Source organism: Phocoena sinus, chromosome 9 (genome assembly GCF_008692025.1).
Source record: "Phocoena sinus isolate mPhoSin1 chromosome 9, mPhoSin1.pri, whole genome shotgun sequence".
In the NCBI taxonomy this organism is placed as follows: Eukaryota; Metazoa; Chordata; class Mammalia; order Artiodactyla; family Phocoenidae; genus Phocoena; species Phocoena sinus.
In genome coordinates this window covers 89,016,178-89,023,379 of record NC_045771.1, presented here as the reverse complement: position 1 = coordinate 89,023,379, position 7,202 = coordinate 89,016,178, and the positions used below count along the sequence as shown (strand labels likewise).

At 44.9% G+C, this 7,202-nt stretch overlaps 1 protein-coding gene across 3 annotated transcripts in view; it reads left to right on the top strand.

Annotated features, from left to right (window-relative positions):
* The window catches only part of PUS7 (pseudouridine synthase 7), a 107,636-nt gene that overhangs the window by 46,272 nt on the left and 54,162 nt on the right, over window positions 1-7,202 (top strand). The window contains exon 1 of one of the 3 annotated variants that reach the window (XM_032642771.1): window positions 3,120-3,340. The exons of the other annotated variants lie outside the window; for them this stretch is intronic. The gene's annotated coding sequence lies outside the window, so the exon portion shown is untranslated. Of the gene's footprint in view, window positions 1-3,119; window positions 3,341-7,202 lie in introns of those variants that run through there. 3 annotated transcript variants of the gene reach the window in all.

The following is a 7,202-nucleotide window of genomic DNA, read 5'->3' as shown; positions in this document are numbered from 1 at the left end:
GGAGTTATCACCAACAAAACAAGAAAATTTCCCCCAAACTAAAGGTCATGAATTTCCAGCTTGAAGAGGTCCCACTGAGTGCCATGCACAATGGGTACAACTTGGCTCATCCCAAGGCTCATCATTGTGAGATTGCAGCACACTGGGGGCAAAAAGACAATCCTAGCCTTCCAAAGAGAAAAAGAGATCATTTAGAAAGGATCAAGAATCAGCATATCTTTTGATTTCTCAAGGGTCACAAAGAAAGCTAGAAGACATGGGAGCAGGTCTATTAAATTCCAAAGAAAATTTATTTCAAACTGAAATTCGGTACGTGACTAGTAAACTACCAATCAAGTGTGGATAAAGAATAAAGGTGTGGGGACTTCCCTGGTGGCGCAGTGGTTAAGAATCCGCCTGCCAATCCAGGGGACATGGGTTTGAGCCCTGGTCCGGGAAGATCCCACATGCCGCGGAGCAACTACGCCCGTGTGCCACAACTACTGAAGCCCGCGGGCCTAGAGCCCGTGCTCCGAAACAAGAGAAGCCACTGCAATGAGAAGCCCTCATACCACAACGAAGAGTAGCCGCCGCTCTCCACAACTAGAGAAAGCCCATGCACAGCAACGAAGACCCAACACAGCCAAAAAAAAGGATAAAGGTGTGTTCAGACATTCAAGAGCTCAAAAAATTTCCCTTTCATTTATCTCTCCTTCCTCAGGAAGCTACTGGAGATGTACTCCACTAAAATGAGGGCTAAACAAAGAAAAAGAATGCATGGGATATAGGATACAGAAGACACAACACAGGAGAAAAATAAAGTGGGAAGCCCTGACAATAGCTGTGCACTAGACGTAGATGGTGCAGGTCAGAAGGCTCCAGAAGAGGCTCCTTCAGAAAGATGAGACTGATAGAACTTCTCATCTATCTGAATCTCTGGAGGGAGAGGTTTAAACAATCATTAAGAAGGCTTAGTGATGAACAGTAAAAATAAGATCATTATTAACTGCAAGAAAAACAAAAAATTGAGAAGTAATCATAGTATATTACTTCGCTCAAGATGTGAGTAATGTTTACCTAATTATAATGAAGTAAACACAAATCTGTTTTTAAAAGTACAGTATAACTGGGAACTTCTCTGGTAGTGCAGTGGATAATACTCTGCGCTTCCAGTGCAGGGGGCCTGGGTTCAGTCCCTGGTCAGGGAATTAGATCCCACATGCATGCTGCAACTAAGAGTTTGCATGCCACAACTAAGGAGCCCTGGAGCTGCAACTAAGGAGCCCACATGCTGCAACTAAGAAGCCTGCCTGCCGCAACTAAGACCTGGTGCAAACCAACAAATATTTTTAAAAAGGTACAATATAACTATATTAGGCAGATAAAGGGAAGGGAAGTGTGGTGGGGCTGGGGGAAGGAAGAAGAGCTAAATCCCAGTTTTCCACAAGTGAATTCAATAGATAGTGCCTAAAAGTGACACATCAAGAAATAGCAATGCAAATTTTACATAGAGAAATGAAGGTAAAAAAAATCAAAATAACCAGTTGAAAGATGAAGTGACTTTGAGGAAAGGGAAACAGGGAAGGGGCAGGGTGGGGATACAGTCTCTTCTGTTTCATTGCAAAACTTACAAGGTTTCTATAGAATTATTTGACTGTAAATCACAGATATGTATAATTGATAAAAAATAAAATTAAAGGAGAAAAAAGATTGCTCTAAACCCCAATTTTTACCTCTGAACAATTCATATTCCAGTGAAGGAAACAGATGAAGTTTAAGATTGAGTGCAGTAAGTTCAACAAGGGAAATGTTTGCAATGACTGAGGGAGCCCAGAAAACAATTAACTACTATCTGGGGAATGGAGAGAGTTATCTAAGATGGACAGAATGCTAGACAATAATAAGGATGAAACGAGATAAACTGTGTGTGCTAGGCACTTAGCAATCCATAGTACTGGTGTGGAGTTAAAAGCAGGATCCTGAATATTATACATAATATACATATTAGGATGTAATTTTAGCGTCAAGGAGAACATTAAACTGTCAAATGTTTATTAGAGGGAGTTGGAATGGGGAAGAAGTTTTGAACACTCCTGTGTTATTTTAACTATAAAGGCCAATAATAAAGAGCTGCCTTTTTGGAAAACAAAAAAGCAAAAAATGCATGTTTTACTTGGATCTTGTCTAAGGAAGTTTAGGCTGAAATGCAAAAAGGGTAGGTTTTGACCGTGGACCCAGTTAATGTCCAAAGAAACGTGAACATTCTTTCCTCCATACGTGCTTGTGGGGAGTTGGGCCACAATCTCAGAGAAGGTACTTTTTAAAGTACAGTTGACCATTGAACAATACAAGTTTGAACTGCCCAGGTCCATCTATACAGATTTTTTTCAATAAATACTTACTACAGTACTATATCATCCGCAGTTAGTCAAATCCACAGATGTGGAACTGCAGATACAAAGGGCTGACTATAAAGTTATACTTGGATTTTCAACTGGACAGAGTTGGTGCCCCTAACCCCTGCATTGTTCAAGGGCCAACTGTATACGAAAATTAGAAGTTTAGATTGAATTTCTACTGTGTGGGTGTGGTAAAAATACTTGCAGTTGCTGTCATTGGTACATTAACCTATGAATTAACCACAGTTCAAGAAAATGTGATTGTACATGCATTAGGGACAGAAAACTACTCAAAGTACTTAACTGAGGCGAGTAATATCAGCGGAAGGCAGCATAGAACGCAACCAGTCTTAGCGAATTACGTATGATCAGCTAACCAGATTCCCACATGTAAACCCAGATTTTAAAAACAAGTCTACTGCTGCTATGGAAAACTATATGGGGGTTGGTCAAAAATTTAAAAATGTAATTACCATATAACACAGCAGTTCCCCTCTGGGTATATACCCCCCGCCAAAGCGCAGGTGCGACCGCCTGAGAGCTCATGGAGTGAACGGACCACGGTGAGCTTCAGCCTCGCAGGTTGCAAGGCCAAAGGGTGCAAGCAAGAGGCTTCACGGGGGCCACTGAGCAGGGGTGGGAGGGAGTGGGCGGGACCTCCTCCACAGGTTGGTGGGCGGGGGCGGAGGAGGCGTGGCCGGCGGCGGAGGGCGTGCTCCGCCCCGGGGTGGGGCCAGCCGGGAGCGGCGCGTCGTTGCGCCGCACGTGTGCGAGACCAGCCGCTGTGAGTCCGCCTGAGCGCGGCGGCGTCCAGGTGCTCACCGAGCTCGCTGCTTATGCCTGGCCGCCCTTGCGGCTGGTTCTTACGAGTGGCCCTTGCCGCCGCCGCCCTCTGCGCCCGGAGCAGCGCGCCCGCCTCCTTGTCGCCCGGTCCGCGCCGCGCGCGCGCTCTCAGGCCCCGGGTAAGTGCGCGACCTCCCCACAGCCGCCCGGGCTCTGCGGCCAGCTCTCGGCCCTGCCACGCGGCCCAAAAACCCCGCCCGGAGGGGCAGCGTAGACTGGGAAGGTGTCCCGGCCGTGGTCTGAGCCCGCGGCGCGCCCGAGGCGCCTCCATTACGGATCGTGCCTGCGGGAGCGTGGCGGGAGCCCGGCTGGTTCTGCGGTTCGGCGGTGCCAGCCCCGCCCCCAGCTCTCCCGGCGGGTCCTCGCAGGCGCCGCGCCCTCCCTCCTCCCCGCGGCGCTGTTAGCCCGAGGATCTCAGTCCCACTCCTCCCATTCTTTGCCCCTGAGGCCCCCTAAACTCTTCTTCCTCCCGGAAGAGAAAACCCGCCTTTATCCCGAAGCCCTTTATAGCTTCCGTACACCGCTGAGCCAGGCTTCTACCGGGTCCAGCCCACGTGCTTTCGTTCTCTTATTTATCTGTCATTACTAGCAGCGAACCTACTACGTGCCAAGCAGGCACTCAGGTGACTGCTTGTTTTGTATACGTCTCCCAGTGTAGGAGCAAACCGGAGTTTTTCTCGGTCAGTGTTTAATGAGTGGATGGAGGAGGTGCTGTTGGGCGTGTTGACCCATCCGCACGGAGTCGTTACCGCCAACCCTGCACCTAGAGGTTTAACAGTACACCCTCATTGCCTGGGTATTAGCGCCTGCCAAGAAATAGGGTTTGGAGAGTTTAGTCTTTCAAATATTTGGTTCCGTTGTCCGACCACTTTTTTTTTTTCATTCCGAAAATATAGGGTTACTAAGGACTTTTGTTTCAAGTCTCTAATCTGTGAAGCCGGCATGCCCCCCATCACCTTGGCAATCGTTGCCTTGCACCTCCTTGCCTTGGCAATCGAGGCACCTGCCCAAAATCAGACTGTACACTCATACTGGATAGGCAGTGATGTTGTTCAATCATTAGGCAAAGTAGCCAACAGTTCGTGTGTATTAATTTATAACTCCTTTTGAACGTATCTTTTGATTGATAGAAGCTGGTGCAGTAGAGCTGTTAATGAAACGTGGCTTTTGGCCCCACGTAGGAGAGAGAAATAACAGTCCAGCTGGTCTGTTGAATAAGTTTGCTCCTGGCTCAGGTTCTTTACAGGCACTGTACCTGCTGCCCGAACACACACATCTTTTCATGTCTAGTTCTTCCGTCAAGTCTTTGCTCACCAGGCACTTCGTTAGAGAGACTTCACTAAAGAGCACCCCTCGTACTCTCACTGTCGTTACTCTGCTTGACTTGTAGCTCTTATGCGTGCATGTTCTGAGATTGTTTTATTTTATTCTCTGATATGTAAGCTTAATGGGAGTAGGAAATTTTCCTCTTTTCCCCAGTGCCTGGAACAGTGCCAGACACATAAGAGGTGGTTAATAAATATTTGTGAAATGAATGAATCTAAGGGACTTAATGACTTCGCATATTAGAGTGTGGTATGTGCGCTGCCCTGAAGAGAGTGCTCTTTATTGTGAAAGCTGGAGGGATTCTTGATGGTTTGCAGAGGACGGAGGATAGATGCATTTAAAAAGTGGAAGTTGTGGAGGGTTTTGAAGTACAGATAAGATTATTATGGCTCTTCTTTAGATGTTCATTTTGCAGGAAGTAATGTTAAGGGACTGTCAGTCTTGTATTAAAATTTTGAAAATGCTAAACTTTATTTTTGTTGTGGATTGTAGAGGAAGCTTATTGGTGAATCTAATGTCTTAATGAAAAAGACTTTTAAATACTGTTAAAATTGTAATATTTCTAATCCCATTTGGCTCGTTCAGAGTGTAAAAGAAACAAAGCCTATTACTTTAGTATTCCCGCTAAAGAATTGTGGAGGACTTTGAGTTCATGGGTAAGTATCATTAAATTTCATTCTATTCCCAGTCGTAGCATCAAGTTTCTGGTCGATAAAGATTTTAGTTGACATTTGAGAAGCTCTCATTAGTATCGTGGATAGTGTTTTTGTACAGCATTATGTTTCTTAAAATTTTTTTTTAAATTTTAGTACCATTTAGAAAACTCATAAAGCTCGTCCCTTTACTCCACATCCCCCCCCCCCCCCCTTTTTTTAAAGCCAGTCACTTTTTACAGCTTTGAGGTAGAAGGCTTGAATATGTATATTTAGATTATCCTGAATGCAAAGCTCATTTCCTTAGGGAAATCAAATGGGGGCCGTCAGGGTTGTTTTATTTTTCTGGTTGAATTCTTCTTGGCCTCTTGGATGTTCACATGATTCATTCTCTCTCTCTCTCATTTAAAAATTATATTTCATTTCAGTCTTTTCTTTTGTGTAGTTTCTGCTTAAGAAGACAACACTGATTTGAGTTCAGCCTCCCTTAGCACAGACGTTTGCATACCTGTTCTAGCAAATATGTTCTCGGCTTCTAGGCCCACAGACAGAACTTAGCAAAATTTATATTGAGTGATTTATAATCACTTGTGCTATATATACTTTAATAATCTCTGTGTTAGGGCCGTTGGCTAAAACAAATGGAAAGTATACTTTTGTTTAATGAGCTTGTCTTTACAATTAAATGTAACAAGAAAAAGAGATCAGGCAAGTGTCCACAAGTATCAAGAAAAGGACTGCCAAAAGATACTAAAGGTCTGTTTATTTGGTGCTCTTGGCAGTGCTTTGAGGGTCTCTTAAAATTAAATGGTATCTGAAGGAGAAAGCCATGTTTAATCATTAGCCCAGAGAACAAAAGAAGCATAAGAAGCTTTGGTTTTCCCCAGACTCAGCAATACAGTTCTGCAGTGGAAACCATCCATAATAAATATTAATGACCAACAGTTGAATAGCAGCAGCTAGTACAGACCTTTGACCAAGTCATCATTTTCAGCTTTAAAGAGAAAAGAACTGATACTTAAGAGAGGTGACCCACGTGGTAAATGGCAAAACCTAGATCAGGCTCCAAGTCATATGCCCAAACTGCCAAGCAAGAGTTGAAACCAGTGGTTGATACTTCAGATCCACGATCTGCTAGTATTCTCATTCCAGGGATGTTAGGTGTAACAATGCTGTCCTAAACCTTCTAGAATTTCATTCACATAGGGGAGAGTGAGGAGATGGGGTGATGTCCATATTTTGGCTTAGGTGACTGGTAGTTTGTTGCTAAAATTCCTTGAGTAAGAGGTGCAATTTAAAAGAAGTGCAGGGCTTCCCTGGTGGTGCAGTGGTTAAGAATCTGCCTGCCAATTCAGGGGACACACGTTCGATCCCTGGTCTGGGAAGATCCCACATGCCGCAGAGCAACTAAGCCCTGTGCCGCAACTACTGAGCCTGCACTCTAGAGCCCGTGAGCCACAACTACCGAAGCCCATGCGCCTAGATCCCATGCTCCGAAACAAGAGAAGCCACTGCAATGAGAAGCCCGCGTACCGCAACGAAGAGTAACCCCTGCCCCATGCAACTAAGGAAAGCCCGCGTGCAGCAACAGAGACCCAGTACAGCCAAAAAAAATTAATTAATTACTTAAAAAAATAAATAATAGAAGTGCATTTGTGGTGGGAAATGATGAGATCACTTTGGGACATGTTGAATTTGATGTTTGATTCTACCTCTCACCAGACTGTGTGACCTAGAGCAAGATACTCTGTTTTTTAGTGGCTAAGATGGGAATATTAATGACGCCTAAGTCACAGGGTTGAAGCAAGGCTTGATTGAGCTCCCTGTACACTATCATTGTTTAGCGGTCGTTATGATTGCCTCGGACCCCTCCCCTGAGTAAATCAGGGAGTTGGAGATGCGTCTTGGCTGGAAAACTTGGGAATGAGAAGGGAACAGGACTGGGGAAGCCCAGATTTAAGCAGCATGTTGAGTAGGAGGGGAAAAGAGCACCTGAGAAGCA